Source organism: Mustela putorius, unplaced genomic scaffold, assembly GCF_011764305.1.
Source record: "Mustela putorius furo isolate JIRA1106 unplaced genomic scaffold, ASM1176430v1.1 tig00003867_pilon_pilon_pilon, whole genome shotgun sequence".
Classification (NCBI taxonomy): Eukaryota; Metazoa; Chordata; class Mammalia; order Carnivora; family Mustelidae; genus Mustela; species Mustela putorius.
In genome coordinates this window covers 29,012,871-29,026,623 of record NW_025422019.1, presented here as the reverse complement: position 1 = coordinate 29,026,623, position 13,753 = coordinate 29,012,871, and the positions used below count along the sequence as shown (strand labels likewise).

Genomic DNA, 13,753 nt, shown 5'->3' with positions numbered 1-13,753 from the left:
CACCATATGTAACTCTAGAGGCTGGAGAGATGACACTCTGCCAAAATGGTTGGGAAACATGGAGAAACAGAGAGCTGGTGGCTGGACCATCTTACAAGGAGGAGTGACTTCTTTAAAATTGTATCCTGTTGCAGACTGCTGCCTTCCTCTGTGGCTATTCTGCTTCTCAACTCATGTCATATTAACACAAGTTTTAGACAAATAAGCTAGCAAAATATAAAGCTGCATGAGTCAGGCTTTTTCTAGCTGGTGGGTTTGGTTGAGGCATGGCAGTAGAGGAAAATGAAAGGAAAGGAAAGGAAAAAGAGACCGTTAGGATCAAACTGTCATTTCATTTCCCAACACAAGTCCTCCTTGGCAGTGTGACATTGGTTAAGTAACATCCTTTCTAGATTGTGATTTCGTCCTATTAAAATGAGAGGCCAGTTCTGATTCTGACTGGGTCCTGGGTCCTGGTCAAGATGGAGCAGTTCTTCAGGGTGTAGGATTTTGCTCGTGTTGGCTCCAACTCTCTGACAACACAGACATGCGCCAAGAGGAATGGAGAGAATAGCTGGAGCTCAGCGTCCCAGGAGCCTCTTGAAAGCTGATCTAGAATGCTGCAGGGCCTGCCGGGTGAGGAGAGAGCACAGGGAGGCTCTTGGCATTAGCTTCTTTGGGTCCTCAAAGGTGAAAGGTTGAACGATGTCACCAGTGAGGCAGTGCAGATTCCATTTCACAAAGACCTTGGAAAGCAGAGCCCTCCCCGCCCCTGTGCTTGGATGGCTGGTTTGCATCTGTCAGAGTGTACGGGTAGGTTATTTGGGCCCAAAAGTAAGTCCGGTTCAAAGGGTCATGATTTTCCCTATTGCTGGCTTTATTTTCCATAGCCTATTTCCTTATTAATTTACTTTTATTTATTTATTTATTTTTTTCATCACTTCTGCTGATTTTAAAAGTTGCTTGTTCTCATGCACTCAGCTCTGAGGATGAAAATAAGCCTTTCAGATTAGGTTTTTGTGTCCCAAGCTGGGGAAGTAGTTAGGGTACAAAGGAAAAATGTACAATGTTTGAAGAGTAATGTCCTTGCTTATTGGGGTTTAGTTGTGAAAATGTGTGGTTTCTCAAGCTGCGTATCAACTTATGACAATATTACAGAACTTACAGTATAAAAAATACTTCCTGGAAACACTTTGACTCAGGAAGCAGAGATCGTACTGGTCTGAGCAGATGCTTCAGTTTCTTTCTGAATCTGAAGCCCACTCCTCTTTCTAACAACTGCATGTCTGCTGTTGAACAAATCACACTGCAGGTGAGCTCTTGGGCTGGTTTTAATGCAGCAAAAGATTACTGTGTTAGAAGTTCCCTCGCTCCACAGGATTTTTGCCTAGGAACATCTTGTTTGTTCTTAAAGCATAAAGGCCTTAATTTAGCAGATTGCAATTTTCGTATAATCTATCTTTAGGAGAAAAAGGTAAATGCCAATGAAGTACTTATTGGTGCTTTGTTCAAGAAACTGTCAGATCATGATTTGAGATTAGTGGAAAACATGTTTAATCTCCTATACCTGCTATCCTCTGACTATATTTTATGACTATGATTAACATTCGAAAATGACCGAAGGCTAACGAAAACCTCAAATCATTAAAGATCCAGAGAGGTTTAAGAATAGCAAAGTTTGAAACTCAATTTTTCTTGCTTAACAACCCTCATTATCAAATCTTATATTGAATATGCTGATTGATTTAAGTTTTATTACCCTTCAGATAAAGAGCCAAATCCTGTTAAACTAGGTGCTTGAGTGGAATGGTATCTGACCTCCCATTCAGCAGGGAAGACAGTATATTTAAGGTATATTTTGAAGGCTGTGATGTAAATTTAGATTCAGTCACCAGGGTAGCTAAGGAGTTAATATCCACTTCACTCTTAATTTATTTGGCTTAAGTATTCTGCAGAACAGAAGAAAATTATGCTTAGGAAATACCCAACAGGCTAAAGGAAGAACCTTTAACATAGTTTTTCAGATTCAGAATGAGAAAGCATCTGGAAACAAGAAAGTGAAACAAACGTTTTATGGTTTTTAGGTTCTGACCTTTATTCTTTGCAGGGAAGCAGTGGTAGGTTGAGGATTCTTGATTTTTGGTTCATGTAATTCCCATGATCATTGATAGGATTTCTGGAATATTACTTTTTAATCCGTAGATCTGGACTGATCCAAAAGTGGTATGAAATTTGTTTATTATTTCATTTTACTAGAGATTCTCAACACTATTATTCACAGCTCTCGACTCTCCCCACCCCATCTATCTAGCATGTCTTTCAGCCTCATTATTTCATGTCTGTAACAAGATGAGTCGTAAAATCAAAAGCAAAGTGTTCTTGTTTGCACTTCTGGACTGAGGAACCAGTGTATAGCTCAGTGAAATGAGGCAGTAAACCTAATACTTTTATGCCAAATGTACAAAAGTATATACTTTTGTAAATGCACTTAAAGCTTTCAGTCTGGTGGTTTAATAGAATCTTTAAAACCATGAGCAATAGGAAGAGAGACATGAGAGGCAGAAATTAAAATGAATAGCTACAACTCCATCTAATAGAATGTGTAACTTTAACCAGCTCTGATCTCATATTCTGACCCCTTTTTTCCTTGTCAGTCATTCAGACAATTGAGCTGGGATTTTATTCCACAGTATCTTGGTCTCATCCCCTGCTCTGTGTGTTGTCCTTCTGTGTTTTAATGTAAGTAGTCAATTCTGCCTTCTTTGGACATCAGCAATTTCCTGCCCTCCTAAATCAGATGAGGACAGCCAAACACAGCTTTTAAAAAATGCTCATTTCCCATCCATCGACAAATGTTTATCAGTGTTGAGAACGTAGCAGTGGACAAAATGGACACATTTCCTGTCCTTGTAGAGCTTATGATCTACTTGAGAAACAGACTATGTAAAATTATGTAATTTCAAGTTGATGTAAGAACTGCTGTGGAAAATTGGAAAGTACAATCTTTGAAGATTATAATTGATGTTAGTTTGGGAAGTTGGGAAAAAACCTTTCTGGGAATGACACGAAGATGATTTGAAGGATGAATAGTAATTAGCTGAGGAGTAACTTAGAGAAAAGATTGTTCCAGGCAGATAGAAGCACAAATCTGAAGGCCCCAGGGAGAACTGGGAGCATTAGAGGAAGGAAAAGGTGACCAGGGTGGCTGGAGTGTGGTACGCGTGTGCGAGTGCGGGTGATGGGGTAAGGCTAGAGCTATGGGAAGGGGCCAGATGATACAAGGTGTGCGGTCTGTTTCAAGGACTTTGGATTTTATCTTAACAAAAATGACAAGGCATTGTAAGTTTTTAAGCAAGGGAACTACACAACTGGATTTAAGTAGTGAGGACCACTTTGGGTTTTGTGTGGGAAATCAACTAGAGGAAGAAAAATGGGAAAAGGACTATCACTGCGTTAGCCCAGGGTAAGATCACAGCAGCTTGGACTCCAGGGGTAGCATGAAGATGGACAGGAGTTAGTAGATTCAGGTATATTTTATCACTAAGGTAGACAGGACTTGGAAATGCCTTGGAGAAGAGAATGAGAAAGAAGGAAGTGACAAGTGTGACTTCCAGATTTTTGGCTAGTGCAGTTAGGAGGGGAGAAAAGATGTCATTTGCTGAAATAGGGAAAGTTGGAATTAGAACAATTGAGAGGGAAATCAAAATTTAATTTTAATATATTATGGTTGATATGTATTCAAGATATTACAGTGGTAATGTTAAAGATTTAGTTAGATAAAAGGGTCTCTGTTTAGAGTTAGAGATTGAAAATTGATCAGTATATATAGATGTCACTTAAAGCATCTATATGAATGTATATAATACTTATATAATAAGTATATATATTTATATAATATATTATATAAGTATATATAGAAGTATATGATCATATGATATTACTAATGAGTTTATAAGACATTACTAATGAGTATATAAGATGCCATTAATAAATAGTCTATAGTAAGTAAAGAAAGGAAGAAGCCCCAGGACTGAACCCTGAAACTCTAAAATCTAAAGGCCACAGAGACATGGTCCTGTTGTCTAGAAGAAATAAGTAGATGAAATAAGAAGACACTCAGGAGAATACAGTGTCATAGAAGGGCTCAAAGAGAGGGTTTGTTTATTTATTTATTTAAAAAGATTTTATTTATTTATTTGAGAGAGAGAGAGAGATCACAAGTAGGCAGAGAGGCAGGCAGAGAGAGAGGGGGAAGCCAGCTCCCTGCTGAGCAGAGAGACCAATGCAGGGCTCAATCCCAGGACCCTGAGACCATGGCCTAAGCCGAAGGCAGTGGCTTAACCCACTGAGCCACCCAGGTGCTCCATCAAAAAGAGTCTTTAAATAAGAAAAGAGAGGTCAGTTTGGTCGGATGTGGTTGGTAGTTTAGTAAGATGAGAACTTAATTGGTGTCTTTAGAAAGAATGAAACAAGACAAAACCAGAGAGGGAGACAAGCCATAAGAGACTCTTAATCTCAGGAAACAAACTGAAGGTTGCCGGAAGGGAAAGGGATGAGAAGGTAGGGTAGCTGGGTGATGGACATTGAGGAGGGTATATGCTATGGTGAGTGCTGTGAATTGTGTTAAGACTGATAAATCACAGACCTGTACCCCTGAAACAAATCATACATTATAGGTTAATTAAAAAAAAAAAAGAAGTAGAGGTGGGATTTATATTATAGTAAATGGGCAGTGAGGAATTAGATATGCATGTGTCGAAAATCTTTTAGGGAAAGATTGGCTGTGAAGGGAAGCAGAGAGAAGATGGGGTATATTAGAGTATGTTTGAGTACTGACAGGGAATGAAAAAGAAAGAGGCAGTGTCTGAGGACGTAGGAGAGAGGGATTTGTGATGGGGCAGCCTGTCTGAGAAGGTGGGAATGGGGAGATAGAACAAGAGTAAGTCCTGCCAAAAATGCCATAGTTAGCAGAGTTGGGATTTTGCTCAGCAGGGGTTATAGATGTGGCAGGAGGGTTGCATATATTTGCCAAGGAGTCAATTCAATGATAGATCAATGATTTTTATCTGGGTAAGAAAGGATGTGAGGATGTAAGGGCCTTAATGAATAGAGAGAAATGGTCTATGGATCTGAAGACTTGATGAAGACAGTGAGTACGTCGGACAAGTCTTTCTACACAGGATTTTGGCTTCATCTGCCTATAGTAGGGTCTTCCTTTTTCAACTGCCCTATATCCTTATTTGCATTATGTATTACAAAACATCTTTAGAACTCCTCTACAAAAATTCTCATGCTTCGCAACTAAAGTAAAAGAGTAACACAAATAAGCTTATCTTAAATTTCACTAGTTTTGCCTCCTATCTTAACATACTTCTTTGTGGTCTGAGGAGGAACGTTCACATGTTTGTTGGAGAAAAATGTTTATTGGAATGTCAGTATCTGTTCACTTAATTCTGCTTCCAGTTAGGTGCCTGAATTTATGGGATTCCCCCATCAGCAAGTTGTATGTAAAAAAAAAAAGAAAGAAAGAAAAATTGCATTTGTTTGCTTTTCCTATTAGATCTAGAAACAAGTGTATTTCCTGACTAGGACCAAACTAAGCTTTAATTATTAAATATTTTTTTTCCTCGTTGGTTTCTTTTCAAACTAGATGCTTGTACTTCATACTTACACTTAGTTATTTGTTGACTACCCATCAACTCACAGGCAGGGTGCTAGATTCCAGGAATAAGAAAACTTAAAAACTAATGTACTCTAGGGCAGGCATGCAAATCACAATTTCCTGTGCTAAATGCTTACATTAGGCACTTACGGAGGAGTAGGGAAATATCAAGGAAGGGAACATTTGATTCTACCTTGGTAAAGGAGTTAGAAAAGCCTGTACCAGGGAAGATATTTTTGAGAAGGACCCTTAAAGGTGAGTGGAAGTAGGTGATAAAGGCATGAATGTGAATGCTTATGTTTGCAACCTGGAGAGGAGTCTGTTGTGGTTTGAGACTAAGTTGTATGGATCTAGCCCTAGGATTTCAGTTTGGAAAGTTTCAGGTTGACCAGATTCTGAAGAAATTTATGGTCAAGCTAATTGCACATTATTCTATAGGATAGAAGGCTTTTAAAGTTTTTTGTTTTTTGTTTTTAAAGAGAGGACTGACTTGATCATTTCTGTTTTTCTTGCTCTATTTCTGTTTTCCTTCTAGTCTTAATGTATTTCTGTTAAGAAACTGCTTTTCACCTCAACCAAAATTATATCTCAGAACTGACACCACTAAACTCCAGATGTCTCAACTTTCACTGCTGATGTTGACCACTCTAATGTCCCCACTGGCCCTTTTGTCTCTGCTGCCTGAGAAAGTGGATCTTCTTGTCAGAGTTGTGCCACCAAGCCCTGGAATGATTCTCTACCAGCCCTTCTTCTTTGAGTCACAGTGCCGAGGGGGTGAGTCTGATTAGCTAGGTTTGACCATGTGACTGCACCTTAGCTGCAAGGTAGCCTGGCATGATGAATGTGCCACTTTTCCAGTTTCCATACCAGGAGCCTGTCTGTGTCTTGTGTTAAGATTCCTAAATGTAGAGATTCTCCAGATATAAGTAAAGTTACAAATAATGATTAGCTTTTAATCAGCTAAAAAATAATAAAAAAAAAAGAAATGACAAAACAAAACAAAACTAAACTAAAAAGCCCACAACTGTTCATAGACCACCATCCTTCATGGATGAGAAAAGTAACTTATCCAAGGCCACAGTTGTATAAAGTAGTAAAGGCAGGACCTGAACAGAAGTCTGACTCCAAAACTCATACTCTGAGCTACTACATCCTATAATCAAGCTGTAGAGTGATAAAGACTTTGATAAAGTGAGCACAGGGCTGATAGTGATATACTAGGGAGAGTAAGGAGGGTTTTGGTAATGAAACTGTAAAGTAAAGGGCTTGTACAGGAGTTGGGCACATTGGTTTGTGAGCACCCTCACATCACTAGGGTGGGGTTGAGGTTGTCATAGCCATAGTCAGGAATGAAACAGGGATGGCGCCTCATCAGTTCAGAGCCTGTAGTTTGGCCAACTTAACCAAGCAGCATGGCCGATGTCCCTGACACTGACTTCTTATATCCATGGTCTTTGTTGATCTATTTCTTCCCAATCTTCGCCCTGTCCAGCTTCACTTACGGGACCTGAAATCCTTGCTCCTCCTGTGACTGGCTTTCCTGTGATGTTCTTCCTCATCACTGAGTATTGAAATTCGAGTGGATATTTAGAGGGCCTTTTCCGAGAGGAAAATCACCAGTGTCCGTCAGATCTACACACACCAGATGCGAAAACAAGAATAATAGAAGTGTGTAATTTTAGCTAAAGCCAAATATGGTCAGAAGATGCTTCCAAGAAGTTATTCCCCATTCAAGTACATTTTGGATTTTTTAGAGCCTTCAACGAGAGTAAGTAAATTGAAAGGTTTCTTGTAAACACCAGTCAAAATGTTGCAATAAGTCATCTTCTAAACTACATAAACATTTAGGCTCAATTATATAATTTCTATTTTTTTTTTAATCTTGAAAAACAAAACAAAACCAAAAAGAGATCCTTGTGATTAGTCCTTGTACTTACTTCATCCACTTCCCAAGTGTTGGCTTCTCCGTGACTTTAAGTTTGTAGAATGTGGTGTCACTGTGTTTAGGACTGAGCACATCTCCAAAGCATCTTTTTTTTTTTTTTTTTTCCCTTGTTTTTACCTTGTGGCATTATCCAGCTACCAATATCAAGATTTCATAGAATGTTCTTTATCTACCTAGAAGTCCTTAGATTTTTAGGACTTCCAGTTGAATTTTGTAAATGCAAGGCTGTTGTTGAATGCTTTGCAATAATAAATACTTTCTATTCATTTCATATGCAGTTGTCCTTGTGGAAATCAGAAGGCTCCTGGCACTTGAGGGAAATATATACCTGGACATGAAATACTCATGAAATCCCTTGCTTTTTTCCCATCATACCACTTATTACTGTTTTTCACAAATTTGAATACAGCCTTTTCCTTTTCTTTTAGCCGCTGCCAATATTTGTCTTTCATTTCTTCTGTTTCCCACAATTATCTACCTCTAGACATGATCAAAATTATCCCCAGGCATCTAAACTTTAAATGAGATTGTAACTTTTCCATTTGGGCCTTGTTTCATTAAACAAATATGTGGGTGCTACATGATTTTGCAGCAGATACTGTTTATGTGGGAGTAGGATTTGTACTGTTTACAGGTAAAGAGAAAAAATTCAACACTTTATTGGACATGTACTAGCATGTGGGTGAGGTTGAAGAAAATAATTGAGTGTTGAAATCAAACACATGCCTGGGAAAGTATTCCTTTCTGATGGGGCAGGCAGGAAAGGCCAACAGCTGGCACATACGGAGAAATTTGAGGATCAGACCTTCTTTTTTAGAATATTCCTTCAGGACACTCAGCCTCCTAACTAGAGCTGATTGGCCCAGAAGAATTCAAGGCAGACTTTAAAGAAGAAAGACATTTCACCACAGAACAAAAACCATGTATCTTTATCTCATTGTATATCATCTCTCTCATGCTACTAAAAACCACTCATCTATCTGTCTGTCTATCATCTACGGTCAATTCTCATCATACATGGTAGTTAAGTTCTGTATAGTTGCTGTGAATGCTGAATTAGTGAATGCAGATCCATTGCTTTTAGGGGAAATGCCAGGTTGGGTTCCATGTTCACCAACTCATTATTACATATCTTGTTTCAATGTGTGTTTCTGTTTAAGGATCCCTCATTTAATATGTATTGTTGATTTCCTGACATTGGAATTTACAGGCAGCAGCACTATAACTCATGCCTGGATGAAGCTTGTTTAATACACGTATTTTCTTCGTGAGGCACATCACAGCCTTCTTGCACTTAGGAATGATAGACAGCACTTAACCACTATGCTTGGGGGCTATTTAAAACATTGAAATCATCAATGAAAAGCACAAAAATATAAAAAATATGCCACAAAGTAGAGTGCAAAAAGATCTGTCTATAGTACAGGCAGAGCACTGCCTTCTTCAACTACAGTTGGGGGCATGTATGTTGGGTGACTCAATTTTTTTTGCTGCTTTCAGTATGTCCATGAATAACTGTGAAACCACCTCAAGTATTAGTTTTGGGGTAACAAATACTTTTTTGTATTTTTTGGAAATATAGAATTTGGAAATATAGAATCCACGAATAATTAGGACTGACTGTATCCATCCATCCATAGATCTATCATTCATCCATTCATCCCTTTATTTTCAGGACATAAAGCATACTGAAAATTCCTAGCCACTTTAGTTGAGGATAATCTATATGGCAAATGTGACTGTGTTATCCTGGCCTTAAGACTATTTAAAATATGCCCTCCTGAGATCAAGGACTTGCAGGTCTTTTTCACTCTTATATTCCCAACCATAAAGGAGAGCATGGGACAGAGTAGATGCTCAAAAAATATTTATTGAGAGACTCAGAGTGTATTGTAAATGGTACTTGTTGCATAGAATAGCCTGTTTTTCTTTCTCTCATATTGACCTCAGTTCAGAAATCCAAAAATATCTCTACCATGAAGGTGATTTTTTGCACATAATCTTCAAAGAAGAGGATTAAAGTAGAATAATCAAATAAATATGATCTCCGGAATCAATGGACCTCACTTCGGTCACTGTCATCAGCTTAGGAAGATAAAAATCAGTCTCCAAATTTTCTACCATCTCCAACTTCTCCAAATTAAGAAGAATCCACAGCTTTCCTAGTGTTTCTGTCCATATTTAAAGAGCTCTGTCACTGAAAAAAAATATTTTTATCTTATTACATATTAAATTTCCCCTCTTTGTCTCTCTCTTTTTGTGTCTCTTTGTTTCTCTTCCTTTCCTCCTCCAATTCCTTCTCTTCTTCTACCCCTCCCCTTCTTGGGCCAGGGTAAACAATACCTCTATATACCAAAACTTCTCAGGCTAATAGGCTCTAGTCTCCACTTTCCCAGGTGAAACAAGGTGTGTCAGAGGGGTTCTTTTTTTTTTGCTGAGTATTTATTTACAGCTGAATTTTCTTTAGTCTTTATATGCACATTTCTTTTTTGCAGTGAACCAGTAGGTTGGATGTATTACTTCTGGGAGAGTGTGCAACTGGGACTCTGTGTGTTGATCAAGTTGTTTAACTCAACATATGCCCGGAATTATATAAAGAGCAAATAAATGTCCAAAAAATAAAGATGAAGGAGATTATATTTTTAGCATGGAGGTCAAGTTATGGCATATGAAGGTAATCTTACAGAATATGGGATTATAGGACATTAGGCAATTTGACAAAAGAGTTAGACTTATAAGTACAATAGTTCCCCCACTCCTTATGCAAAGTTTCAGTTACCTGTGGTCAACTGTGCTCCAGGGGTAGATGATCTTCCTGTTGTATTGTTAGAAGGTCAGCAGCAGCCTAGCGCTAGGTCATAATGCCTGTCATTTACCACACTTCATCTCATCACGTAGGCATTTTATCATCTCCCATCCTCCCAAGGAGGAGGGTGACTACAGGTCAGTAAGGTATTTCAAGAGAGAAAGAAAGAAACCATGACTTTTATGGCGGTATATTTTTATAATTCTATTTTATTATTATTTATTGTTGTTAGTTTCTTACTGTGCTTAGTCTATAACTTAAAATTTGTCATAGGTATGTGTATACCTATGGGTGCATAAGTACACAGGAAAAAAAATGTAGTATATACAGGATTTGGTACGATCCACAGTTTCAGGCATTCATTGGGGGTCTTGGAACCCGTATCCCTTGTGGATAAGGAGGGACTAATGTAGCCTGATCTTAAAATTTCTCAGATATGGGGGTCACTGGGTGGCTCAGTCAGTTAAGGGTCTGCCTTCCACTCAGGTCATGATCCTGGGGTCCTGGGATAGAGCTCCATGTCAGGCTCCCTGCTCGGCAGAGTCTGTTTCTCCCTTTCCTTCAGTTGCTCCCCACTGCTTGTGTACAACTCTCTCTCTCTCATAAATAAATAAAACCATAAAAAAATAGCCTCCTCAGATATGGAGGAAGGTAATTACAGGGCTGAAATGAATTGCCAGGGGAAATTGCTGGGACGTAGTTGTATATACAATGTTGTTCTAAATAGATTTTTTTTTTCCTCACGCTAGAGTCAAGTCCCTTATAATCCTGGAGGAATATACTGCCTGGGATAAGGTGCTAATAAAACATTATTATTTTTTTTAACATTTTTATTTATTTGAGAGAGAGAGCATGAGTTGGAGGGTGCAGAGGGAGAGGGAGAAGCAGGCTCCCCGCTGAGCAGGGACCCTGATATGGGGCTTTATTCCAGAACCCTGGGACCATGATCTGAGCCCAAGGCAGGCAATTAATTGACAGATTCACCCAGGGTCCCCGGAACTTCATTATAAACTTGAATGAATACATTTGAAAAGTATATCTAGTAGAGTAGTAGAGTTGTGGGGCAAGGTTATAGAGAATAATATTATAAAAGCTGTCATTTATTGAATCTTTAAACCATTTTTAGGTATCATGATGGATGTTATATTTTCCTGTTCTTATTTAATCTTCAAAACTCTTCGGGGTGATATTATCTCTATTCTACTCATGAGGCAAATTCATCTCAGAGAAGATAAATAATCCGCCCATGATCATAGCGCTGGTAAAAGGGACAAAATAGTACGTTAATACAAAGCTAGAAGGCTCCAAAGTCCAAGGTATGTCTTTTATCTAAAATGAAATACAGACCAATATAAAGGAACAACTTACCATATGTTTATGACTGTGAAGAGCAATATATAAAAAGGTTCATTGTAGGAAATTTCATTCAAAATAAATAAAGTAAGAGTCACACAAAGTACTATGTTTTAAAACAAACGAGCAAAGGAAAAAGAGAGAGAGAGAGAGAGAGAGAGAGAGGCAAACCAAGAAACAGACTCTTAACTGTAGGAAATGAACTGATGGTTACCAAAGGGAAGATGGGTTGGGGGGATGGGTGAAACAGGTGATGGGGATTAAGGAGGGCACTTGATGAGCACCAGGTGTCACACAGAAGTATTGAATCACTATATTGTACAACTGAAACTAATCTTATACTGTATGTTAACTAGCTGGAATTTAAATAAATACTTTTTTTTTTTTCAAAAAAAAGTACTATGCTTTGATGAAGTTCTGTTCAATTTCCTTTTAGTCTTTTTCTGTACCTTATGTAAATTTTTTTCATCTCTATCTGTTTTCTATCTATGCATATAAATATATATATATTTACATGAAATATATATGAACAAAAACATAGGGACACATTTCCTTATAAACATACACAAGCATGATTGGGATTGTGTACCATGTAATAATTTTATGGTCTATGTTAACAAGCAGTATGGTATTTAAAATTATTCAAAATCAACACACTTAATGATGACTTAATGGTTTGTGGAATATATGTACTGTAATTCACCTATTTTTTGATATTTAGGCAATTCCAACTTTCTTCAGTATTAGAAGTAATAGTGTGGTGAACCTTGTCGTTTTAAGAGTGTCTGAACCCGAGATTATTTCTTCATGAGGGATACTTAAAAGTAGAATTACTGGGTATAAACACAACTTTTAAGGCTCTGCATACTTACAGTCAAGTTGTATTCCCAATACATGCACTTAATTTTCAAATAGAGTACCATAATCAATCTCTGCATATAGTATTATAATTAAAAGGCCTTTACAATATTTTGTTAAAAATGCATATTGATATTTCACATTAGCAAGACCGAGTCTAAGCCTTTTTTTCATGTTTTTCCATTTCATGCCATCTTCTATAACACCATGGCCATCATTTTGTTTCTTTTAGCTGTCTTCTATAATGTGACTAAATTTTTACTGTAATCATAATATCTCTACCTTTTGGCTGATTATTATGTGGCCTTGAAATTACCAAGCCAACATAGACGCCTATTTCTGTGACTTGAGTACATTGGATGCCATGGGTTTTATGGGAGCAGCTCTGGATGAGTTACATCAGTCTTTGCCTGTCCCAGCCCCTCCTACTTGGCCCCAGCAGGTTCAGCCCTTCCAGAGCTATGGAACCAGAGGGCACCAATTGGATATGGTGTCTGTAGGCACATTTCTATTAGAGGTAGGGTTTGGAAATAATGGTAGGCTCTCCAAGTTTCTGGAGGCTCTTTTAGTCTTGGTCTAGCAATGGCTCATACAGAGGCCTTCCCATCCATGTGTGGTCAGAAAATCCCAGCTAATATTCTGAGTAGAGTCCTGGCCTCCATTCTCTCTGCTGCATTTCCTCCATGGGGAAGGTGAGTGCAGTCAGTGTTCTGGGGTTTACTCTGGACCCCTTACCTATAGGCCAGGAGTTTCTTCTTGACTTGGCTTCCACTTGTCTAAGCTCTAGTATATAACCCTGTTCCCTAACTAGAACTGCCACCTTGGAGAAGTCTTGAAGTCCTCTCTCTCTTGGCTGGAACCCATTCCTGCTTGAGATGGACTTGAGTTTGGGTCCCATCTTTTGGACTTGTCATTTTGGACTCTGATTGCTTCCATTCCCCTACTATACAATCATATACATTTCCTCTTGCCCTGTTTCCTTCCCTACAGCTCTTTTCTCTGTTCCTATTGCAAGATAGCTGTCTGCATGGTGTGGAGCTCTTAGGGGACTTCTGCTTCTGGGGATTCAGATCTGGGCTTCAAGCTCTAGCTTCTAAAGTATAATCTAGCCAAGACATTTAGATTTTCTGCATCACAACTTATTAGTCTG

At 38.4% G+C, this 13,753-nt stretch overlaps 1 long non-coding RNA gene across 1 annotated transcript; it reads left to right on the top strand.

The window, feature by feature from the left end:
* Positions 1-1,187: 1,187 nt before the first annotated feature.
* Positions 1,188-7,789, top strand: LOC106006362. Its single transcript, XR_001180355.2, has 3 exons — positions 1,188-1,291; positions 6,177-6,415; positions 7,134-7,789. It is a non-coding gene; the product is annotated as an uncharacterized LOC106006362 (long non-coding RNA).
* Positions 7,790-13,753: the final 5,964 nt, after the last annotated feature.